At 38.3% G+C, this 26,981-nt stretch overlaps 1 protein-coding gene across 3 annotated transcripts in view; it reads right to left on the bottom strand.

The window, feature by feature from the left end:
* The window catches only part of KCNB2 (potassium voltage-gated channel subfamily B member 2), a 391,562-nt gene extending 368,766 nt beyond the window's left edge, over window positions 1-22,796 (bottom strand). Inside the window, exons 1-2 of one of the 3 annotated variants that reach the window (XM_036998299.2) lie at window positions 21,765-22,653; window positions 11,315-11,362 (exon numbers count right to left, since the gene is read on the bottom strand). The gene's annotated coding sequence lies outside the window, so the exon portion shown is untranslated. Of the gene's footprint in view, window positions 1-11,314; window positions 11,363-21,764; window positions 22,654-22,706 lie in introns of those variants that run through there. The other 2 variants (XM_036998300.2, XM_036998298.2) reach the window with 2 other exon arrangements.
* Between the last annotated feature and the right edge of the window lie 4,185 nt (window positions 22,797-26,981).

Raw genomic sequence — 26,981 nt, 5'->3', positions numbered from 1 at the left:
TTCAAAGCAGGGATAGAGGACCAGGATGAGATTGCAGCCTGTGGATTTGATTTTCTTAACACTGAGATCTGATCTGTTCTGATTATTGTTACTGTGGTTAATTTTCTTTTTATTCTCTTGGTAGAATGTTCTGCTTGTTACTTGATAAAGAATGGAGGCTCAAAGGCATAAGCTCTTAAACAGTTGAAGAACTGTGAGTAGTGGTCTCAGAGTTAATCAGGCTTTCAGAATAATAGTAAAAACCAGTGGTCATATTTGCAAGCCTATAATTCAAGTAAAGTGCAGAGCACAGGCCCTGGTCAACTGTCCTGTGATGCTGAGACTTTCTGCCTGCCTGTTTTCTCTTCTCTCTCTTCCTCTGGGTTTTCCTCTCCCAATCTCCCATCTCTCTGTTTCTCCACACAGTGCTTATCTTTCTTCGTTCACCTCCCTCTCTTCTTACCCTGTAACTTTATATCCTCATGGCCTCTTAGCCAACCACAAAACCAAACTATATATTTTCAAACTTGTACATACTTCATAAAGCTTTCTATAGCCTTAATATGAAAACCACCAGAGCTGAAAATACCACATCTTTCTCCAGAAGAAAAGAAATACATCTAAATTGAGTTTCTTTTTCTGGGAGGTTGTGTGACATTGCAAAAGAGGCTCTGCTCCGAGCCTCAGGACCCTGGGGGCCAGTTTGGCTGCCCTTCTGCATCCCTCTCACCTTTCTGGTTGGGCTTCAATTTCCCTACCCATTAAATAATGGAATTCCCATGCTTACAGTTATTTGATTTCTATAGCCTTTGGTTAATTTTTTTCCTCCCACAATGATTCTGTGGCCTTTACCACCCTCCCCCTCCAATCACCATCCTTAGTTTAGGGAGAAATAAACCTATCATACTACCTCAGAGTCAATGAAAACACTTTCTCATGTCTAGTTTCTTAAGAAAAGGTGGTTTTCATATTTCACTTCCAGCCTCCTTTAATTTTTAAAAAGGCTTGAAAGTGACTACCTTCAGAACATCATAAAAGTTTCATTTATTTTATTTAGTGTATAGTTGATTGTCTATATTTTAACTTCTCATTTTAATCTATGTTCTTTCCTGCCATGTTAATTTTACTTCTAACAATGAATCTGTTGGTTGCCTCCCAGTTAGGTATACTATATCTTGCCACTCTTGAAAGCTTGCAAAATTTATGTTTTTAATTTTAGTAATTAAAATGGATATGATGTTATGTTTTCTCACATACAGCTTTGTAAGTGGAATTATGTTATCACAATAATTTTACCCCATACGAATTAATCATGTAATTCAATTTAGTATACAAATATAAAATTTAATAATTCAATATTTAAACTGTGTGGATGTTATGTAACTGTGTGCAATTTATAGACATAGTCAGCTATAAACTGAACACACATTTTTTTCTGTCGAGGGCAAAATCTCAGTGAATCTTTTCTTCTGGCAGTTTGTTGATTTATTTCACTTCATTTGGTCAATTGAAATTCAAGCTTGTAACAATCAGCCGACCAATGCAAATGTACTAAATATCCCTTCATTAGTCAGTTAGAGGAAAAAAACGAACTCTTTAAACAATAAACAACAACAAACATTCTTGTTTTGCACAGCTGCACTGCGCCTACCAAGTCTGAAATTATGCTGCCACCCGCTCAGGGCCCAACCTGACAAAACACGACTTTCTGATCATGGCATCATAATTACAGCTTGAGGCACCAGGTTTTGAGTGTGGGGGGGAAGATTTTTTTTTTTTACTGTAGTCTCAAAAATACTACCATTATGTCATATATGGTATATAATATTGTCATATGTCATATGTCAGATTGACACTTCCTTAGTGTAACAAGGCAGGAAAAGTCCCATGTGCTGTTCTGGGAAGATGAAAAGCAAATCTTTCTAAAGATCTGAGTGATGTTTCACATTTCACTTCTGTGTTGCAAGTACACACTGAGCAGGCATTTGCAAACAAGCCGCTCTGAGAGACCTTTAAGTATAAATCACTCTACGTGTAGCTCTAAAGCATTTTCTTAAATTTCATGTATAGTATTAAGGAGTAAATGCATCTATTTTTGTAACTATTTCTGTTTCAGATTGCCACAAAGATTATCTTCAGTAGGTTTGGGGAGAGAAAGGCACCTTAAGTGTTAGTTGAAAATATAATCAATGCTTTAAAAGAAAAAATGAGTACTTGCCACAATTTTAAAAAGCCCCTCCAGAATTTACTGATGGTAAAAATGCCCTTCACATTGGGGCCCAAGATATGTTCTTTCAAATGTCCCCTTTTGCAAAAGTTTTCCCAGAGTCACAGTGGAGTGAAGAGGATAAATAAAGATGAAGCATGAGAAAAATAAAAAAAGGCAACTAACAGAGAAACTATTGGCATTATGGAAAGTAATGGGAAACAAGCCTGGGCCACGCTATATTATCCAAATTTAAAAAATCAGAATTTACTTAAGTGAAAACAATAAAATTATAACGAGTTAAAAACAAATCTATTTGGGAAAGATGGATAGTATTTTAAAGTAAGCTCCTGGAAATTTTCAGCTATCCTAAGAAATTCAACAAATCTGCTGAATTACTTTAGAACCTGGCCAGAAATATTAATGAATTTCATACTGTCAATTATTTTTTATACGTCAAATTCTAGTAATAACTGAAACATTGTCCTTGTCCTCAGAAAGATGGAAGGTGGCATTTCTCCTGCAATCAAAGGCTGCAATTATCAGTATGTTCCTCGATTTTAGCTCAACTATTTACTCCTTAGTTTAAAAAAAAAATCCAGGACTTTCATCCTTGATATAACCGATGCTTTTTTTAGATACACTTGAACAAGATCCTAAAAGCTTTGCTTTCAGTGGTCAAAGGAAGCATTGTGTTGCAGGAAGAAGGGGAAAAGACAAGTAATAAGTAGAATGTGTAATATGAGTATCTTTCAATATCTTAGATGTCTCCCAATAACCAAATTTACAAGTAAACTAATTTATCTAGACACATAATATGATTTTTCTTCATCTGAATAAAGAACTATTTAAGGAATTAGATCCTGTGTATATGTTTGCTATCATTAGAGAGTAAAACACTAGGTTTGTCTTTAGAAAGCTGGCTTTTTATAAGATATAGCTGACAAAAAACTCTTCTCTACTCAGAAAAATATAATGCTGGTGTTATAATGCATCTTGGACATTTTATCAAGTACAAGGTATAGTCATGGCTTGAAATTTTCAGTCTGTTTCTAAACATACACACAAATAAGCCTCAAACATTTATATGAGCATTCAACCATCCAGCTAGTGTAAGATTTTTCCATTATGATGGTAAAAATGCCCTTCACATTGGGGCTCAAGACACATTTTTTCAAATGTCCCCTTTTGTAAAAGTTTTCCCAGAGTCACAGTGGAGTGAAGAGGATAAATAAAGATGAAGCACAATGAGAAAAATTAAAAAAAGGCAACTAACAGAGAAACTATTGGCATTATGGAAAGTAATGGGAAACAAGCCCGGGCCACCCTATATTATCCTAATTTAAACAATCAGAAACTTCAGTCACTATCTGGTGTGCTATGTGGACAAGACAATCTTCAGTGATTGACTTAAGTTTTATATTCCATCTGGGTGTTTGGCATAAGTTAAATGTAGCTTCTATGAAACCAAGTAAAAAATTTTCATGAAGTTTGGGCAGGATTTGAACATTTTTTCAGGTTTCTTCCAAAAAAATTGCCTTTTAGATCGTGTAATGATTGGTATGGAACATTCAGTAGTAACATTCTTGACAAGGAATATTTCTCAGCTGGGCTCTGTTTAATAGTAAAAATACACTTTCCAGTTACATTCTGGTCTTTATTTCCCCACAATCAAACAATCATAGACAATGTGACTTTTATTAAAAACTCAGATGCTGAGTCTGATTTCAGATTAGCCTCTATGACGTAAACATTGTACTGTGCTTTATATATACCCCCATGTTTGGACACTAGAATCACAGAATGTGGCAGCAGGGAGCTTGGATAGGACCTGATCCAATTTCCTTATTTACAGGTTTCAAAACTGAGATCCAGTGAAGTCACATGACTTGGCTGACCTCTTTCTGGTAGTTGCTGAACTTGGACTAGAACCCAGATCTGTAAAGGCCTACATAAGTCTTTTTCTACTACATCCTGCCTCATTATTCTTTGCTTTTCATGTTCTAGTCAAAGTTTTAAAAAGCTTTTATTTCTTTTTTTACCCTCATGTCAAAATATTGATTCAAACTACACTAAGTTGAGATGCTTTATTTCCTATATATCGTTCATTTCTTTCAAGGGTAATAGCTACAGTCAGGCAACTTGTGTTCTTCTGAAAAGAGGTGCTCTTCGTAGAATCACTCTTTTACCTCTGCTTCCCTAGTTCCAGTTTTTATGACAACTACCTCCTTCTGCTCTGGACCCCCCCACACTCAGTTCTGTACACAGCAACCCAAACACCAGAAAATCGGAGCCTTCTTTTGTAGATGCTTCCATGCTTCCTACCGTCAGGATAAAGATGGCAAGGTTTGTCTTCTCCTTTTCTCTACAGTTCTTTCTTGTATCTGCTCTTTCTCTCTGTTCTAGCTTGTTCTTTCATTTCTTTCCATGTACCATTCTTCCTCTGTCACAGGACATTTGCACATCTTCTATTTTCTCCTGACTTCACCATCAGATTCAGCTCAGGGATTACATCTTAGGTAGCACCCCCTGATTTCCTTGATTATATAGTAATCCTCCTATTTTTAAGAACATACATGAATCAGTGCCTTTAACCTGTAGCACTTATCACAATAGCAGTTTTAGATTTGTTGGAATGAGTATCTGGGTTATTTGATTAATGTCCACATTCTCCATTAGACTGTAAGTTCTTTAAGGGCAGAGATCATGTTTAATTTTCTTCAGCATTGTATCGCAAGTGCCCAGCATATAGTAGACACACAATAAAGATAAGTAAATTATCAGATCTATGTTTTATTTAACATTTATTTAAAATCATTTTCCTCTTATTCCACCTACCTCATGTTACCTGTCACTCCCCAAATCCAGTAGGACTTTCATGTATGAAATGCTTTTTCCACATTCTCCATCTGATAAACTCTCATTATTCAAGGTCAAAAACAAATATCTTGTCTAGAGAGAACCAGTCTCTTCTGCCACGATGAACTACAAGTTTATATATTCTATATAATGTTTTCCTCGTTGCATCATTAACTATTCACTCAAAATTCTTTTTTATTCATTCATTCAGCAAATGTTTATGAGCCTTTAACTCTGCTTGAGGTGCAGTCTTTGACATCTTGGAACTTGCACTCTAGTGGAGGTAGACAGACATTCTACAAACAAACACACAAGCAGCTGACTAGAACTGTGATAAAAACTACAGCAGAGAAGTTGCCCTGTGAGCTTTAACTGAAAACACCTTCACTATGGGTTATTAAAAGTGATGAGCATCTCTTTTACATACTTGCAACTTTGGTATGCAAGTGTTCAAATGTTTGTGGACTACCCAAAAGAACGGATGAATGAGTGAATAATGAATTTCAAGGCACTATTATCCTTTTTGTGATGCAAATGTTCTGGTTAACATAATCTAGTATCAGTGTTTTATGGTGACTTCCAATTTGTTTAGAAGTTCTGCTTCCCCTTCTTTGTCTATTTTAATAAGGCCTGGGTTCCAAATAAGAGCTGGATTTTCTGGACATAAGGAGGGAATAAGTGATAGATAAATAAGACTCCCTAATAAATTTTGCTGTCCTAAAATGGAATATGCTCCCTCAAAATACTACTGGGCCTGGTAATATTCAAGCAGACCCCAGGCGACCACCTGTCAGGTATGCACAAGAGACATACCTGCCCTATTGAGATATTGACAAGATGGCCCCCAAAGTGTCTCCCATCACTGAAATTTTATGGTTCTATGAGATTTCTGTGTGAATACAACCCGTCTACATATTCCGCTGGACTGATGAAGAATAGGAAAAAGTCCATTCTCATTGTTTTCTCAAGTTTAGAATTTTACAAAAGTTATTTTTCAATTTATAATTACTCCTACAGATTATATTTAAGCCAGGAAAGTCATAGAATTTTCACAAATTAAAGAATAAAGAAAAAAAGGTATTAAAGTTGGTGAGTCCAAATGATTTTTAAAAGGTGAGCTCATATCCTCCAATAATTTTTCTCTAAGTAATATAAAATACTGCCATGTGAATACTGTAATGGAAGGGTAAAGTTTAATCAAAGGAATAACCCTACAGTAATAGAAATACAAGCAGAGCAGTATAAGGGCAGGGAAAATAACTTAAGTGAAAGGCAGAAGCCTTTCCTAATGTTTCAAATCACAATGTGTAGGTGGCCACACCTTCCAACTCAAAGCACCGTACTGCCAAAATTCACCTTATGAAACTTAGTGTAGCCACATCCATAGAAACCTTTTCTTTCCTTTCCTGACTGTGCATATTCAAAATAATGCATTCTGGGTTGTAGTGTGGAGAAAGGTTGTTTTTCTTATTTATTTTTATTTATTTTTATTGAAGTATTGTTGATATACAATCTCATACTGGCTTTAAGTATACAACACAGTTGCTCAGCAGTTACCTCTATTATTAAATCCTCACTCCCAAGTAGTACAGTTACTATCTGGAGTCAACACAGGAAGATGGAAAAAGCAGTTTCGAACAAATCAACAGAATCCTTCATTAATGGAACTAATTTAAAACATCAGCATGTGTCATAGGTAAATGTAAGCCTGATTTTTTTCTGTATATTAAGTAGAAAAGGGAAGAGGTTCACTGAACTATGGACATCTATCTCCACATCCCCTATGAATAATGTTTTCCATCCACCCTTGTCATCAGTGAGGATCATTAAACAGCACTTATTAAGCATCCATCTGTGTATGGCACTTTATAAATATTCTTTGCCTCACCCCTGCCCCCCTTCTCAATCTACCATGTGTCTCTCTTGTGCAAAATGCTAGGGAGTTACAATGATAATAAATAATTAATAGGAAGAATGTAAGCAGATGGATGAAGTGACCTACTAGCATCTATGAATCTTAGGAAGCTAAATTTACTGCTAATAATATAATTTAGCACAATTTGATAAGAAAATATCAAAGCATTTGATGAGGAAAATGAGCTCATTGTATTCCATCAACATTTTCTAAAATAAAAATGTGAAAATTAGAGACCACAGATGGACTGACTGAAGCCTTGAGTTCATGTGACTTACACCAGATGATACAGTCTTGAAATAAATAAATTGAAAAACAGTGTGGAAAAATCATAAAAATTATGGTTGTGACAGTATAATAGGGAATGCTACTTTGAACCAAGGGTGAAAACATTTAGAAATAAAGGATAGCTATTGTTTTCATTGAAAGGAGTAGTGTGGCTAAGGATGGTGAAATTATGGATTTTCCCTGTTTCAGTTCTTCTTTAATGTTGTTATATTATTTTTTCATTTTATTTTCTTCAAGGAAAGGACTGATTTTATTGGATTTAGACATGATGATATTTAAAACACTTTTTTTTTTACCTTTGCAAGCCTCATGTAGTCAGGATTATAATAAAGTAGTCAGGATTATAATAAAACAGCATGTCAGTGTAAATAAGCTATTACTATGGGATTCAGGTTTGCAATTTGCATTTTATTTCAGCTTAAGATCAAAATATTCATAAGTAGAAATGGTATTTCCTAGAAGGTAGGGATATTCTTGGAGTTGTATTCTGAAGGAGAGCCAAAGTTATGATCTCATTTGCTTTGTGAATCTTAATAATTATCATTTTCACATATTATATGCAGCCACTGTGTTTATCCCATTTAATTCTCATAATAAGAATTTTCATTAACTCTCAACCCACCTTGGGGTAGGTATTATTATCTTGAATTTACAGATAAAGAAACTGAGAGTAAAAAAGGTAACTTCCTTGCTAAAGATGACATAACTAGTAAGTTCTGCTTCCAGGATTCCAGTCCAACATTACCTTAATTCAAAGCTCCTATTCTTAACATCAATAGATGCTGGAGATTTTCCCTGAGTAGCAGGGTTCTGGATGCCTCAGAACAATAAATAAATGGAAATATGGAGCCAATAATGAGCATGATACGGAAAATGAACCTCAAATAATTCTTGTACCATTATGTCTAGATTCCTTGGACTCCAGTCCTGTGTATAAGACACATGAAATGCTATGGATAGAGATGGTAGTGTTGGCAACTGCTTTTGCAGTTCTGAATTTTTAAAACTAAACATAAATTTTATATGTGATTTTCAAAAGTAATGCAATTAGTCTTATTATTTGAATTTTATAGTCAAAATTGATGCTTTAAAATTATTTTTCAAATGTTAAAAATAGAATTTTCACAGCATTTGGAAGGGCAACATTAGTGAATTTAAATGCTCTTCCCAGGGTCCATTCAGCATCAGGGCTAGAAGCCATGTCTCTTGTTCCTGTACACACATTCCCTCTGGCAGACCTTGCTACCTCAGGGCACCAAAAATAAATATAAAATTGGATGGATGAAAGAGAAAAAAATGTGAAGCAGGAATAATCTATTTCATACCCAGTTAAACATATGAATGCTGATGAGTTGAACATAATTATTAATGATCCCTGACTACAACAGAAATCTGTAATTTCTATTATTCCAATAATGGTCAGAATGGAAAAAGAACATAAACTATAACATTCTGATTTAAATCTGTTATTCCTTTCTAATTCCCTGCCTTCCTCACAAAACAATGGTTTACTTAGCTATTATTATGTATTGAGTTAAAGGGATAGAAAATTGGTAACGTAGCCCTTGCTCTCAAGGAACCCACAGGATTACAGTAAAAAATATTACAGGAATTTTTGGATTTGTGTTTTTAGCATGTGTTATGATATTAAGAATTTGAATATATATTTAACTAGCACCTCATTAAAGTTTTCTACCCAGCTGAAACATATTGATATAAAGGAAAGCAGAAGTATAAAATCCCAGCAAATGATGCAGGTATCTTAACTCATGGGGCTTTGAAGAATATAATCTTCATTTATGGGAGTCTTAGCCACCTTTTGGAATTTTAAAAGCTCTTTGACATCTTAAATGAATTAATCGATTAAGTGAATCATTTCATTAAGTCGTTCAACAAATTTTTATTGAGTGCCTACTAAACATCAAGAACTGTGTTTCAAATGTTATAAAATGCCTGCAAGGTAATGGTTCCCTACATTTTTTTAAAAAATGGTAAACACCCTTACTATAATATTCTACTTTAGCCATTTATGTATGATTATAAAGTATGATCATGCTGAAAACCTAGTGTTTTGATGGGTGTGAATGCAACCAGGCCAAGTTTTAGAAGTAGGTTTTCAAAAGCTTCTTAGCTTTCTGTGTGCACTCTTTCTATAAAGCCTAATGAAAGTGCTCTTCTTAGATTTAGAAAAAAACTAGGATTCCAAATTTAAAATGACATTTATCTCAAAAGTCAATGAATATTTAATGATAGTCTGATTAATAATTGTGATTTTATGAACTGGAGACATTTAGCATTAGAGCCCCTAGACACATTTGTTCTAAGCTACACAGACTAGGGAAAAGGACTAAAGACAGACTCTGTCTTTTCCAATGTTACCTTACTGTTACATTTCAGAGTTTTGCCTTCTAAATACCACCTTCTCATTCTGATATTACCTTACTGAAAAGCTTTTCATTTGTGAAAAGTAGGACAGAGAATTTAAGAGATCCAATCAAATGGGGACTTTCAAAGGATTAAAAGCAACTACAATGTTATCTAAGCGATAACTGTGAAAAAACTAGTACAATACTTCACCTGAAATTCTTTACATAATAATTTTGAAATAATTATTTCTGACAAATCTCCAAAATGTATCAATTGGCATATCAAGAGCTATCATCATTCCAGTTAATTTTTTTGCTAATGATCTGAACTGTTATTTGTCTGATCTTTTGTTAATGACATGAACTGATAAAACAGCTTTTGTAAAGAAGCACAAAAGAAATCAAAAGGAACTTGTTAAAGGACAGTGTTGTGTCTGTGCTATTTTAGAGGTTAGAAAGGAAACAGGAATAGAGGAAGAAGGATAGAAAGAGTAGAAGGGAGGGAAAAAAAGAGAAAAAATAATCCTGTTTGGGAAAAGTGGGCATGAGAAAGCATTTAAGGTCACATCATGTAGGTACTTACAAAGATAATATTCTAGATTTGTATAATATTTTACATTTTGCACAATACACATAAAGAAGGAAATGCCTTCAAGAAAGAACAATTCCTAATAGAAACAACACACACTTCATTCAAATCTCTTTGCCAGGGCATTCCTGTGAAATACTCATCTGAGTCAAAAGAAGCTTCAGACTCCAGAGATGGTTACACATTTATTGGAGGCCAACATTGCTTGAAAATGGATATTTCTAGAATTTAAACCTACTGCTTTTAAACCTTAGGGTTTCTTAAAGTAATTCATGCTAGTAATAGTCCAGCCCTACCTTGTTTCATATGGTTGCCAATAGCCACATGCAGCTACTTAGATAATAAATTTAATTTAAAACTTAATTTCTCAGTCTTTCAAGTCACACTTCAAAGTGTTCAATAGCTCATGTGGCTAGTGGCTACTGTATTGGAGAGCACAGATGTAGAAAATTTCTGTCATCCCATCAAGTTCTATTGGAAAGCACTGGTCTAGACAACCTTGCTGTGAAATTATGAGGCTGAGTTCTGTTCTGAAATAGACATGAGAGAAAAATTCCATTGGAAGCACCAAGTTCTGTCTTGTCTGTTTCTTATTCCACCAGATGCCTCCATTCTTACCAGTGGCAGCCCCCAGATCCCCACTTACAAACTCTGCTCCATCCTAAACTCTAGGACCATCCTGGCCCTTGTCAAGAAGAACGTTAAGAGTGAGTGACTATAAAATAGTACAGGGCCAGTGTCTGGCAAGTCATCACGACAAGTTCGCGCTGGTCTGACTCTGCCCCACCCAGGGCAGCCATCTCTGGTAACGATGCTCCTGGTGCTGTTTTAGGACCTAGCACCTGACATAGGTCCCGACTCCATCCATTCCTTCACTTATTGACTCAACAAATAAGCACTAAGCATCAGCTATGAGTATGAAGTTGTGGAGTTGTGGAGGTGCTGTGGATAAAGCAGTGAATAAGGACAGTCTCTCAGTTGATTGAGCTTACATTCTCACATAGGAAGATGATGCTAAACAAGTAATTACCCACAATTTAAAATTAGAATTGGGGAAAGCATTGCATAGGAGTATACAGGGTGCTTAGAAAGAGGACAATGGAGATACCCACCCTATTCTGGGTGCCTGAGAAGACCTCTTTGAGCAAGTGACTTTTGACCTGAAATCAGAAACATGAGTAAGAGTTAAGTAGGTGGAAGTGGGAAGAGGGAGCAACCCAAACAACTCCATGTGAAGGCCTTACGGCTAGTAATCCCAGGCACCTTGAAGGAACTAAGAGAAAGCCAGAAACTGTAGCAGAAAATGAGGGGCGAGTGTGCCTGACATGAGGCTGGTGGGCAGGGGGCAGACTGACCAGAGTCTGTTTTGACTTACATTAGTGAAGCTTTGGAAATGAAGAAGGAATATGGTAACCTCCAAGTTAAATAGTTAGGCCTTTTGCCTCAGAAAAATAGGAAATTATTTGAAGGTTTTAGGTAAATAAGTGATATGATCAGATTTGCCTTTTGGGGAAAAAAAAAACAAAGTGTACAATGGAATGAGAGGACAAGAAAAGAAACTAGGAGCCCAGTTAGTAAGGTTTGGTGAAGTCTAGGAAGAGGTGCTGGCAGTTTGGCGATGGCATAGGAAATGGTCCTCTCCACTGTACATGAATCCTGCATTGATAATGTGATCACCATGTGGCTCGCCTGACAATGGACACCTACAACTAAACTAGACCCAACCCCTGCTAGCTACTTAAGATAGACCTCCTCCCAAACTCTGCGGTCCAAAAACCATAGTGTATGAGCCTGCGGGGCTGGATCATCCTGGCCCTGCCTGACCTGCCTGCCCTGTCTATCTAAAGCTTCAAGACTCTCTTTTCCCACTGGCCAGGACTTCCTCCGATACTCCTCAAATCTAACTTCCTGCCCACTTGGGCTGGCCATTCACTCCAGAAGCCACGTGTCTGCCTACTGGCCTTGCCTTTGCCCATCATCTTTCCTTTCCAAATAGTTCATAAAGGATGGTCAGTCGTTTGGACCCACGGCAGGCTCACTGCACTTGGCCACCAGAGAGGGATCTGGGGTTGCAATGTTTGCTTTTGGATAGACAGTAAGCTTGGTGAGGGACAAGACCAATTTTGTTTAATCTGGCACCTAGAAAAATGCTTTACATATGAAAAGTGCTCAATAAATATGTGCTAAGTGAATGTCTTGAAAGAGGTGGCTACAATTTTGCAGTAGCTGAACTATGAGAAAGCAGTAAGTCCTCTTAGAGAAAGAACTGTTGCTTTGTTTTGGAAAAAAACCATAATGGACTATTTGGCTGTTTTGGCAACTCCCTTATGGGCCTGCACACCAAATCCACTGACACCTTGAGAAAGGATAGAGGGAAAGGACAGAAGAGAAAGGCCTAGCAAATGGCTGCTATCTGGACCCCAGAGCAATTCAGGCTAGTGAGCAAACCCCTATGGTGAGAAATGGTAACTACCTTACTAGGAATAGTGATATTTACCACTGTCAAAATCAGTTTCTTGTCTATGGTATGATTACGATCCTTTATCACAAAGCACTCAGCCAGAGTTTGTCATAGACAAGAGCCTATACTAGTGATCCTTCAGAGAAGTCTGGCTGGAAGAGCCACAAAGAAGACAGGAGTCAGGTAAGGAGATGCATCCATAGCATGGATTACTAGTGAGTGGATGAAATTCAAACCCTTTATTCTCCCTAATTTATTCTTGAAGAAGATGAAACCAGAAGCAATGGGCTAATTGTCCCTCTAAATTTATGCTTAACTTTTCTAAGAGGGAGATGTCACTGAGAAGCTCCTGGTAAGCCAGGAATACATTTCACAGCACCTCCTGCATCTACTTGACTAGTTTCCATCAGTGGAATTTGAGCAGAAGAGTCACTGTTGTCATTTCTGAGCCAAGATGTTTACAAAGTGGATGTGCCTTTTTACTCTCTCTTTGCCCCCACATATACCTCTCTCTCAATCTCTCTCCATTTGATAGTTATGTAGGTAAGAAATAAAGTTTTATATTATGTTAAGCTGGTAACACTTTGGTGTTTGTTATAGCAGCTAACATCATCCTGCTTATTCTGAAATTGATAACTTAAAGTGGTTGCTGCCTTTATAAAAACCTAAATGAGGCACTGGCCATCAACAAGGAAACAGATATAGAAAATCAGAAGCCTGGAACCCTGTTATACCCTGTCAAAATGACACTAACTTAGAGGGCAGATCTATAGTTCTAGAGGAAATACAGAAATATACAGATCCATAGCTCTAGAGGAAATGTTTGAGAGAGCTAGAATGCTAGTGTGTGATGGCTGATTCTCACTGCCTTCAGAATATATTACAAGATAATGAATGAGCTCAGGAAAGAATTGGCTGGTTTCAGAACAGAGATAAAGGCAAACAGCCAAACTCCAGAAATGTATGACTGTAACTCCAGAAGAGCACATTGCTTAAGGAACTCTAATCGTGAGGAATAACACTGAAATAGGCTTTCAATGACAGATTTCCCAGTTAGATAAAGTGGTGACTCAGCCTTGAGCAAAGATCTGATTGATTAACAAGCAAGAAGCATCCAAGCCTCTTGTTTCAGATGACTTCAGAGTAACCGTTGAGATATTGGTGGTTGAGTCATGAGCAAAGAAATGAAGCAAGTCCAAGAATTATGGACAGGAAAGAATTTTCAGTGTAGTTAGTAGTATAACTGGCAGAAAGAAAATAGATAAGAAATCTATTAAGATTCTGAGGGAATTGTATTTAAAATTAAGAGCCTGGCCTAAAGAAAAAAAAAAAAAGAATAGTGACCATAAAACAACACCTAAAACTTCCAAACTTGTACAAGCAAGGAGCGGGCTAAGAAAGTAATATAACTCCCCAAAAGGGTATTCTTTCCTATCACCCATGTTGGATGTGGCCATGGGGTATGATGAACAAGTAAGAACCTCCCAGAGGGTGGCCTGGGCAACAGGGAACAAAGAACATAGGAGTTCTTCCAAGACAGCAAAACCAGAGTCTAATAAAGGTATTTCCCCTACCGCCAGAGCAGGAGATCTTTAGTAAGGTCTAGTAGGATTTCTTCCATGTTATGGGCCAACATCTGTTCTATGTCTCCCATTTTTCTCTTTTCCAAATGGGAATTCTGAATACAATTATTCTATATCTTATTGATCCTTTTACCATGGGAGACTAATAACCTGTCCCTTAGTATAAAGGCTTCTGGACAATGAGGAGTCTTATCCAGACTAAATAGGGGGGATTTAGCATTACCATAGAACCTGTACCTTGAGATGGATGCAGTGACCAGAAGGGATTCAAATAGTCTCTTGAGGTTGAGGTGGTCCTGGCCACAGAGGCAGAATATGGCAGAAATAGGTGTTTAGCAATATTTGTGCTTCTCCTTCCTGGATACAGAAATGTTACTGGAGGGTGGGGAGTTGCCCAGCCAGGGGTTATGCATTCCAGCCCACTCCAGTACATAGATGGAGTGATGTAATTATCTCAACAACAGAATATGAATGGAAGCAAGGTGTGTCACTTGTTAAGTGTGCATTCTTTATGTTCATTCTCTTTCACAACTGCCTGCTAAATGAAGAACTCTCCACGTCCCTAGTGTAGATAGAATCTAAATTCCCAAATCACTGAATGGAATACACATTGGACTCTCCTATAAGCAAAAATAAACTTCTGCTCTACTAACCACTGACATATGGAGGCCTATTATAAAAGCTCAACTTACCTCAGTTAATGCAATGGCCCTTGAAGAAAACAGAGGGTGGCTTACAGCCTGTTATTCTGATCCATGTTGGGAGCTGGAAGACTTGGAGACACTTGAATTACAAGTGTGTGCTATGGGGAATTTAAACCCTTCTCCCCTTCTTCACCATTCCTGTTTAAGGTAAGTCCTGAAATAGGCTTTCAGTGACAGGCTTCCCAGTTAGATAAAGTGGTGACTCAGCCTTGAGCAAAGATCTGATTGATTAACAAGTGGGAACGTTACCCCACATGTATTCCTCCACAGTCTCCTGACTGGTCTCCCAGGCATCAATCTTTCCTCTTCTTATGGACCACCTTCCTCAGGACTAGCTCAGAGACTGCCTCCCCCACAAAAGTGGGCTACATCACTTTATTTAAAATTGCAGTTGACCATCCCACTGCCTGTCCTAAAGGATAAAATCCAAATGATTTAGCATGGCATACAACACCTTTGATATTTCATCCCCAACCTTCTTCAGCCTCATCCCCCATCACTTCTACAACTGCCAATGTTGAGTCCCGGTTACCAGCCAAACCCTCTTTATGATACTACTTTGCAAATACTGTTCCCTCTTCCTAAAAGTTCTCCATCCACTTCCTTTTTAGCCTGGAAAATGCTTACTCATCTCTTAAAAATTAGTTTAGATGTCACTTCACCTGTGAAGTCTTATCTGACACTCCCACATAGAAAATGAAACTCTGACAGTTATGACCAGATCAGCCAGCCTCATATACTGTGCCTATTATTAGTATGTTTCTATTGTTTAGTTACCTACATGGTTAGATTTTGTTGCTGTTTACTTTATTTGTTATTTAGTCCCCTCTAAACTTACTTTCTTACTAAAAACTTAAGAGTTCAGCTTTTTCAAAATAGCTTCATTATGTATTAGAATTGAATTGGCTTCCTTCAGTGAGAGACTATTGCCATATTAGGATTGCTGAATGGGATTCATATAGTCCTTTTGAGTGAGTTTTCTAAAATTGTGAAATATCTGGAAGGCAAGGCCCAGGAATGCAAGAAACCCTACAATGCATAGGGAAATCCTGCATCCCCCATAATTTTTATACTTCAGAATCATATGTAAATGAAAAACTTGCTCACAATGACCTGTCATTAGATTCTAACCCTGTTGTACGTAAAATATTTTCACACAGGTGTTTTCTAGGAATATAGCCAACATACTTGGAATTTCACTAAGATTTGCTCACCGTTTTGGAAAGTCATGTCACCAACTACAATGCTGCTCATGTTGACTGATTCACTAGCACAGCACACCCACATCTGTTTTGCAATTGCAGCTGTCACACTCAATGAATATATTTACTTCATTCTTCTTTCAAAATGCCAAATATAGAAAGTGGCACCGATATTGAGTTGAATATTTTTTCTTAAATCCAAATGCATGCATTTTGAGTAGCAAGCATCTGACTACTTTATTAAATCTTTTAGTATGGCTATGCCTGACCATACCTATCTTGGATACCTGCAGTTTTATCATAAGCTGCTTTTCTCTTATTTCTTCTTTATGTTACAGAGAACTATTACTTTTAAATATTTCATGTTTGCACATGTACTATTTATTATATGGTATATTATCTGCAAATATCATTCAGGAAAGTAAAAAGGATATTACAAAATACTGGTTATAAAAAGGGGACATTTGGCCTGATTCAGGAGAAAATTATGACTAAATACATGTAGGAACTTGAAGTAATAAATTTTTTTTTCTTTAAGTGTTGGGATGCTTCTGTTAGGCAACTATTCAGTTTAATTGCCATCCTGTTCCACCAATAGCATTTATGACATATTGTTATGATTTATTTGTCTACAAGTGTAGGCAGTCAGTGGATGATATCTTATTCATATTTATGTCTCCAGCACCTGCTTAGGGCTTGGCACAGAAAAGGAGTTCCATAGATACCTTGAAGGTGAAATAACAAATAAGAATCCTGTGGAAGTATGAAGTCTTTGGCTCTCACGATAGAACTCTGAATCAATTATTCAACATTTTGCCTATACCAGTATTATAAAGCTTTCTTGATTTTGTCTAATGTCAGAGTCAGTTCTATACAAACTCTCTCAGTCTTCTCTCCTTCTGCAGATCCAGGCAGTACACTGCTCACCTCTGTATCCCAGAGGAGCTCTGCACAGAGGAAGCAGCAGTCAGTACATATTATTTGAATCAAATTATTCCCCCAAGGAATACTGCTATACATAACGGTTGTGTTTTTAGTATTAACAGTATGATATACTTTAGGTATATCACTGATTTCAAAAAAAGACAGGTGCGGATTGTTCTGGAGACCTAAATATCACTTAAAGGGTTGTTTCTATAAATGTGTTGCAAGTTACAAAAAACAAACTTTTAAAATAAATTTTTATGCTGCAAGTAGTAGGATGAGTTATCTATACAATGTGACAGCCTATGAGACCTAATATCTGTAAGAAAAGAAAATTGCCGATCATGAGGATGTATCTAAATATTTGATTGTATGGCATCTGGAAGGCAATATTTGGGCATTGTATCTTCCAATTTAATCCAGATGGCACTTTCACATAAACAGAAGCAATGGCTATTTAGAAAGAAATTTATACAAATATTGTATAAACTTTTCTTGGTGAAAATCTCAGCAATTTTTTATTTTACTTATGCTTTCATAATTTTATTATAGTTATTAAAATAAATGTATTCTAGACAATATACTAGAAAGTGAACATGTTAAGTAACTATAGTCCAATTTCCCTTAATATATTTTATGGAGGAAAAGATGGGGACATGGGTAAAAGAAAATTGTATTGCAAAACTAATAATTTCAATATATGAGTATATAATTCTAAAACTAATATTAAAAATATGTATAATAATACTCTGTTCAAAATAATTCACACATTGTAAAAAAAAAACCACTAAAATGAAAATAAAATAAACCATAATCAGAAATTGACCAGTGAGATTATCTGTCTCTGCCAGCCTTATTCTCTGTAGTCACCCTAAGAGCAGTACTTATTAACATGTTAGCACTCTGATAGAAGTCTACCCATCTTTTAAAAATCAGCTTCTAACTAACTTAACTTCTTACTTCAAATTCGTGTTGGAAATTTTGGGGCTTTTTCCTACTTTAAGTCCCTACTTTAGCCTTTTCCAATCATCCCTGTAATAATAACTAAATAAATAAATCTAAGAGCTGCAAATATCTTTTCATGCTTCTCAATACTGTTTAATATGGTGGAGGTTAAGTGGAGCCAGAATGCCTGAGTTCAAGCTTGACTGTACCATTTACTTCTTGTGTGATTTTAAACAAGAAAAGTCTCTGTATTTTAATTTTCCTATTTATATACTAAGGAGTATAAGTGACAGCTGCCTTATAGGGTGGTTGTGAGCATATACAATATTTAATATTTATAAAACACTTAAAACATATCCTGGCTCAAGTGTTTGCTATAACAATACTAGTAATAATAAATTTATTTTGTTGTATAAATAAAATAACAATAATTATTAAGACATAAGAATTTGTAATAATAATGTTCTAATTTCACTTTAAAAGCTCATCAATTAATAAAAGTTATTGTTTTCTGATAATTACGCAATTCATGGACTGTGAATTTTCACAGTCCTCTTCATGTATTTGCCTTAGTTAATCTATTAATTGTGAAATTGTTAAATGTACTTGTGTTTGCAAAAGACCCCTGATTTTGAACTGAATTCATGATTCTTCAATTAGGTATATATGCAAGTCTTACTGTACACGGCAAAAATTATTGAGGGGCAGAAACTGTCTTCTACCTGGTTTGCATTTATTACATTTTAATCAAGCACTCTTCCACTTATACATACTTAATGAATAATAAATTAATTACTTAATGAGTGAGTGGATACACAATATTAAATTAGACAATATAGATAGGTATAATTTTACCTATAGGAACATGCACTTTTCCCTTAAAGATAATATGTTGGATTGGCTTACAAAGGCCAAGGAGCCCCTGGACTCACACACTTGACCTTCTGTCTGATAACCTGGGCTTGCAGTAAAGAGTTGGTAGGAATATATATTTAGGAAGCACAAGGAGGAAATAAGTAATGAATGAGAATGGATTATAGGTCTGGAATATGAAGATACTTGCAACATACCATATAACTAAGAAATTTAAGACTGAACTCACTTTGGGAAAAACAAGGCCATAAACTCTTATCTTAAAAATAATCTGAACTTAAAAAATATCACATATAATGGATGTATACTCTCCGTTCCTCAGAAGCCCTTGTGAAAAGAACAGTCACTATTTTATGCAAAATCCACTTGATAAACATAAGCAAATATCAAATAATACTACATTTTGAAGTAAATATTATATCTTAATTTTACATATTTATCGTAAAAATGAATAGAAGAAGACAACGTATCAACTTTAAGGATGTTCTTTAGGAATTAGTCTCTAAGGGATAGCACATTACAAGTAACTAATTCTTCCTGATAATTATCAATAAAAACCCCACAATGCATTAGGTCACAATGAGATATACCTTGTAGGTTTCCTGGATTTTACCAGTGATTTGGTGTACTTTCATAATATGTATGCACATATACCAGTCTCTCTAGAATACCACTTCAAAACATCAGATATAAATTCAAGAAAAAAATTTTTTCATTGATTAATGAAGGTTTTTCACAGTTATATAGGCAGGTATGTAGAAAACCTGGGAAGATATGCTTTTAGGTTGCCAAGAAATGTGACTGCATATACTTCTATCTCATTTTTCTAGCAGTCTCACTTTTGCTACCATATTGGAAATTAGAAGGGTAAGTTTGTGTTTACAGTTGCTCCATGGCACCAACAAGGAAATTTTAAAGTCAAACAGAAAGGCGTACATAAGGTAGTAACTTTCAGTAACCCTATCTGAATATTCAGTAACCATGTATGCTTAGAAAGCTGTACTGTAGGAGTCAGAGAAAAGTGAAATTGGAAATAGTTTCAACTGATACATGGACTGATTCTTTCTAGAAAAACCATAGGAGAAAAAGAAAAGAGAGACACTAGAATTCTCAAAGTGGCAGGCAATGGAGTTATTTTCTGGAGTGTGTGCTTGTGTATGAGGGACATTTGTGAACACTAACATGGAGATGGTAAGGTGAAGGTTAAAAGGAGGAAGAAAGCAAAGTGAACTGCCAAGTGATTCAGTCCTTTTTCCAAGAGTCTGAGTGGTGCCAGGAAAGGAAAAAGAGTGCATTAGATAGAATTCTATTTGTGATAAACAATTGGTCTGAACCTGACAGCAAGAGGGAGGGGATTATAGTGTTTCCTTTGTAGAGGTTTATTCACTCTTTTAGGTGAAGAGGATATTTTTATTCAGTGGAGAAACTAAGTTATGTATACATTGGACCCTCAATATTCTCAGAAAGCCTATGCAGCAGCCACACAAGTAAGCACAACATTTATGCAATATATTAAAAAAAACACCACCTCTACCAGCAATTAAATGCACACATACATGCATAATGGGATAAATTACTGAACTGTTTAAGTTTTGATTAATTTAAAAACCAACAGCTCTCTAGTCTAGATGTCTATAGATCTTATTCGTGTCTTACACATAAGCTTTGGACAACTTCATATTTATTCACACACACACATCCCTCTAAAGTGTGAAATAGACCAAGTAAAACTTTATTTTAAACATACATATTTTTTTTAAATGTTACTCTCTTTTCAAAATCTTTCCACTAGGTTACTTTGTATTGACACGTTAGATTTTAGTTTTTTGACTGGAATTTATCTTTTTCTTGTCCTATGAAATGTTATATCTCAATCGATGTCTACTGGTAAATAAACCAAGACACCTCTACACAATACTGCACATTTAAAAACAGTGACGATTCCTTCCTCTTCTTTTGAACTGAGCTTAAAAAATTAAATTCCCAACAAAATCCCAAAACCAATCTATGCAAAAGCGGAAGTGTCAAATGCTATTTAAAATACTGACCTAATTGAATAACTGGATTAGAAGGAATGCTGAACCTGGATGAAACTGACCCATGTACGTCTGTCTAGGCATCCTAAATTTTTCAGTGTAAACTATTGTTATAACACTTGTGCAGTCATAAATGATGCAAAAATGGCATGCTTGTGCATATTGCACGCTAGCAATTTTTATGAATGAATACACAAAAATGCTCATAATTCGAGAAAATGGATGGCAGCACACTATCTTGAAAATGGTCATTAATCATTGGAAGCAAGTGATAAGGCAAATAAACGGACGGCGTCTTCTGGTGCCATTCAGGGCAAGTGTAATCCCAAGTCCCCTAGCAGAGTGTGTTGGAAACAGCCAGGAAGCTCTCTCCTTAGAGACTTGTTCTCCCTCTCAGGAACCGTGCTAGAGAACGGAGAATGCGCACAGCCTGAAGAATAAAATGCATGCACGTCTCTGTGTTCTGAGGGTTGTTCATATCTCAGCGACATTGCACTCCCTAAATCCCGGACCTACAAGTGTGTGTGTGTGAGTGTGTCATTTACCAACAAATGAACAGAAGGCAACAAGCGCTCATCTCCTAGAAATAACATTTCCCATCCCTTCCCAGGCCGGCTGCTCAGAAGCTTTGCAGGAGCTAACACTTGTGTTCCCCGTGGGGACCGAGCCTTACATTAATAACACTGTTGGGGCTAAGTCAGCTTTGTGTGGAAGTCCACTCGGCGCCATCTGGTAGTTCCCAGTTCCTTCGGCAACTCAAGCGTGGCCAGGCAGCCCGCGACGATTCGTTCTTAAAGGAAGACCCCTTCGGGGAGCGATGCCCCCGACACTTACCTAGCTCCCACGAGCCCGCTCGGCAGGCGGCGCGGCGCGGGCACCACAAAGGCTGTGGGATTCCCCGCTCCCTCCGGGCGGCTCTCCCTGCGACGGTCCCCTTCGCCAATGATCTGTCGCTGGAAATCCCCTCCCCTCCACAGAGAGGAGGGTCTCCCCGGCTGGCTGGAGCTCCTCGCGTTTTCCGCCCTCTCTTTACATCCCTGACTGGTTCACCGTCTCCAGAGGGAAGGCTCAAAGGAGAGGCGGCGGGAGAAAGCTAAGGTATCCTTCAAAAGAACAATAATCTCCATCGATCTTCACCCCTTCCCCTCGCGGGCCCCCATCCCGCTGCCGCCGCCGCCGCCCAAACCGGAGAGGCTGGGATCGAAGAGGAAAAATCGAGCGGGGTTGAGCTCGCCGCGCGGAAGGAGCCGGCAAGGAAGCCGCGCCAGCCGAGTTGCCGCTGCCCCGGCTGCAAGGCGGCGGCGGCCGGTGGGGGCGGAGGGTGGAGGGGACTTGGTGGGTGTGTGTCTGCGGCTGAGCCGGAGAAAGGCTGCGCGCGGGAGGCGAGGCAGGGCGCTCGGGGGCGCCGGCCCAGCGCGCACACCCGCCCGCGGCCACCCCACGTCGCGCTCCGCCTCCTCCCGCGCTCCGCGCACCCGCGGGCTGGAGTGGCCGCCGCCGCCGCCTCCCGCTGCTTCTCCTCCTCCTCTGCCTGGGGCGCTCGCGGCTCTCGAGGTGAGCGGCGGGCCCGAGTGGGGGGCCAGCCGGGCGCCGCTGGGGACGCCCTGGGTTCGGCCTCGCGGCGCGAGAGCTGAGCGCTTGATCGGGGACAGCGGCCCCGCTCCCAGGGCGCGGCCCGGGAGCGGCCGGCGGGCGCCGCCCACACCTCGGCGGGTTCCTCCCTCTCCTCCCGCGTGCCCGCCGCTCCCTCCGTCCCGGGGCCGGCTCCACACCCACCTGCTTCCCTCTGTGGCTTCTGCGCCGCCGAGCGGGAGGATCCGCAGCCGCCCGGGCGTCTCGCGCGCTGCGGCTGGGAAAGCCCGGGCCACCCCGCGGAGAAGCGCTCGGACGGCTCCGGGGAATCCCCAGGGCCCTTCTGCCTCCAGCTGCTGGGCCTGCCCTCCCGACCAACCCTACCCAACCCTGACCCGGGGCCTGCTGCTGGACTCCGGGACCCGGGGCAAGGAGAGAGCGCCCCTGCGTGATGTGGCCGGGCTGTTTTCCCGGAGCAGGAGCTCGGGGTTACTAGGAGTGCAGATGGGATCTGACTTTCCTCGGAGCACCTCCAGCTCCGCTCGGAGACCGTCGCCAGCCCCAGTAACTCAGCTTTCCTGGATTTGAGGGAGAAGTCAGGTCGGTGGCAGCCTTCACTCTTGCTTCCCGAGGGGGCGCTGTTCATACTCCGGCGCCCTGTCCTTTGCCAGCTCTCCTAACACCTGGGAAACTGTCCCCGCTTCCTCCTTGGTGAGGCCACCGGTCAGACACCCAGACGTTTCCCTACGTTCAGGGTGCGGTAAAGACAGGGTGAACTTGGGTAATAACATCATTGGGCTCTCCAGGGTCCTGACCTTTGTGCTCCTTAACAGCACGAAACAGAAATGGGAACAGCGGGCACAGTTACAGGGACTTTCAGGGAGACAACGTAGCTTGAAATTCCCTTTTTAAAAGAATGTAGGCCATTGATAGTATATTTAAAGTTGGGATTCCCGCCCGAGTTTCTTAGGCCAAGAAAGATGGCTGTTGAAGAAGGTGCAAATAGAACCGTTTTAAATGTATCTAATTTGATCCCTGTTTCTGTTTTAGTCCTGATGTGCGCTAGGAGGCACTACCAACTTGGGTTCTCTCCATTTTGACTTCCTGCCTCTTCATGGACCTACCCTGTGCTGAGTGGTTTTCTCGAGTGCCAGATGTTGGCCCTTCAGATACCACTGCCTTCCACCCTCTGCTCTCAGGGCTTCTTAAGTATGAACAAGGAAAAGGAAGAGACCCCCCAGAGTCCCAAACCTTTATCGCCCACCCTAAACTGTTTCCAAGGTTCAGCTCCACATGTCCAAGGACCTGCAGGTTGTCTACTCTTGCTCCTACGTCTTTCCATCTCCCACACATTCCATACTTTGTGCAGATTAATCTTCCCAGCCACAACCAGTAACGGTATCATTCCCCTGCTCACAAAACTGTTCCCTAGCTTCCCATTCCTTACCAGTGTCTGCAAACCCCTGTGTCAGTGCATGCTAGAGTGTCTCCTTCTGGGCTGCTCCTCTCCTAGCCTCATGGCCCAATCATGTCAGCCCTTCAACCCACTACAAACTCTTGCCTCCTCCCTTTTGACAACTATAGCAAGTGGTCGGATCTATCTTGTTAAAAGGTGTATCACCTTCTGCTTCCTACAGAATTTATGCACTTCCTATGTACTTGTCTGTCTAGTTAAAGTTCCTCCAGGGTAGATTCTGTATCACTTTGTTTATAGTTCCTTACATCAAACCCAAAGCCATACATATACGGGATATGTATTTATCCAACAAACAGTTATTTTGCAACTTTTCTCAGGCATTTGGTATTTGTTAAATGAATGGAATTTATAAAATACTTTAAATCTACTTAAGATTCATTTTGGGGGTGCCTAAATTTAAGTGGTATTATCTTTTATAAATCTTAGGGGTGGTGAAAATCCCCATAGGTTTCTAGCCCTACGGCAACGTTACTGATCACCTCAGTAAGAGTTTAATTCTTTGACAAGTATTGTTTAAAAATTTCTTTTACCTTAAATTTCCATTAGAGTTTAGAAACTTGAGTCCATTTTCCTGCTAAACAGTGATTAGTCAGAAAAACATATTGTCTATTGAGTTAAAGACATTGCTGCTATCCCCATTTCTGGGAAGCAGAATGCTAGGAGTAGGTTATACATCATGCCTGGGTTGTGTCTGTAAGCGTGCAATGACATGGAAAAACAGTCTTTGGAAATAAAATCTAATTCAGTTTACTAAATTATGCATAGCCCAAATGGATTATGGAGAATAACCCCTAGTATACAAATTGTTTGGAATAACTGAATTCTCTACATACCCAGCTGAATTACAGAGGGCTGCTGACTCCCCTGGGGATCCCCATGTACCACTGCCTTCGTATATGCACTTTGCATTCTTTCAGTTGTTCTTCCAAGGAAAAATTAAAGTGATTTAGCTGAAAAGTCAGACATGCTCCTTAAGCCATTTTTTCTACCTTGTTGATATTTACGGAAAAGTTCCTTTTGCTTATATTTCAATTTCTCAGATTTACCTTGAGTTTTGATGAAATGATATTAACAATAATGGGGAGAAATATCTGCTTAGTATGTCAAAACACTTCCCTGATAATGTTTGGTTAAATAAATAACTTTAATATAAGGTTAACCTGAAATACTGTTATTCATGTCAGTATGTACAATTTAGATGAAGAATGTGTCTTCATACATCACAATGCTGGTGTTCTGGAATGTGACACACACACACACAATGTCAAGCATAATAGACTTTTGGTATTTTTTGTTAAATGAAGTATTTGAAAAATATTCAGTGTGATCTGAATGACACAATAACTGACTATGCTTTAAGTTACCAAGTTGGAATATTCATGGGCAAGTTGTCTGTGTAGATCAGAATAAAGTAGTAAAGACTGGAGGATGAACATATTTTAAAATGTTAAAAGCATAAGGTAAGAGTTTATAAAGTTTGTGAAGACTACAAAATCAGAGTTGGATTAAAATTTTTATTTTAAGTCAAATGGAAAGAAGTGTATGACATATTGTGTAAAACCAAGCAAAAACAAGAACGAGTCCTAAAAAGTATTTAAGAATGCTACAAACTCCATCAATGGGAAAAATGCAAACATATATGTAAATGGTGTGTGTGTGTATTCTGGAAGGAGCTCCATTAACAAGTTAAAGAGTTGAGAAGCAGGGTTTTTTTAATTTGATATAACCTGGTTATACCATCGAATGTGTGAATATTAATCTTCTTTAAACATCAGCACTATGAGTATACTTTACATTTTTAATCCTAAACCAAATATATATACAGATCAGTATTACACCCTTTTTTAAAATAGGGGTAAATACCACTATGGGTCATACAAGAAAGCAGCCACTGAAGAAATGATTAGAATTTACCACATTCTTACTCCTCATGTGCCTTCTTTTGCCCTTCTAAAGGAAAATGTAGGAAAATTTGGGGCAATTTAGAGCCACCTACAGTATCTTAGCAGCCCGTGAAATTCTACACTCGCACATTGAAGTGAAGGCTTAAAAATAAATGAGCTGTCTGTATGTTTTTCATTGAGGAGATAAGTACTATCTCATTGATTCTTTTGAATTTAGTTGAGACAGATTTGGCTGTCCTTTGAAGATTTAAAGTAAGAGATAAGCTCCAGACTGACTGTATTTGTATTTTTTTAACAGTTCTTTATTGAGCATGAACTTTTTGAAAAATGCCAGATGCTTAAACACACCATTTTTCTGCCTTGTAGGAGCACAAATATAAGCACTGTGAATCCATCGTTAGAATTACGTCCAGATATCATGAGTATCTAAGCAGCCTAGATTGTTCTTAGGAATCCAAGAGGCTTAGAGTGAGAGTTTTCTGGGGCCAGTGAACTGGAGATTTCAAAAATATGCTACTTAGGATCTGAAATTAAACCGCACTACTGTGGGACTTCTTAGAATGAATATTGGGTTCCTAGGCAGATCTGAGTCCCATCTCTGTTATGTATTTGTGCTGTGAAATAATGGGGAAATTTTGCTAATACATTACCTGTCTAAATTATTACTGGGCTAAATTATTTATAGGTATTGGCTAGTTTAATCCTTGTAATAGCTCTTTCAGTTAGATACTATTGTTATTATCCCTCCTAATAAAGAAAGTAACTGAACTAGAGAAAATTTAAATTATTTGCCCAAGATCACATTGTTAGGATTGGAAGTTGACCTAAGGCAATGTGATCTTAAAATTTTAGGCTCTATTCCCTCTACCTCACCCCACATTGATAATATCTTTCTGCCTATTTCTCACCAGACTGTCTAAAGTTCATGTGAGAAAATACTGTATAAAATGTTATTTTTAATTTTTAGGATGGAAATCTGGTTCAGATAATGTGGGAGTTGCCAAACACAATCTACCTAAAGGAGAGAAAAGGGGAGAAAAACAAAGAAAAGGAAACAAAAGAAAAGAATTTGTTGCTGGTCTTAAAGGTGGATGGAGG

This window comes from Manis javanica, chromosome 2, assembly GCF_040802235.1.
Source record: "Manis javanica isolate MJ-LG chromosome 2, MJ_LKY, whole genome shotgun sequence".
Taxonomy (NCBI): domain Eukaryota; kingdom Metazoa; phylum Chordata; class Mammalia; order Pholidota; family Manidae; genus Manis; species Manis javanica.
The sequence above is the reverse complement of the archived record's forward strand: the minus strand, read 5'-3'. Positions and strand labels throughout refer to the sequence as shown.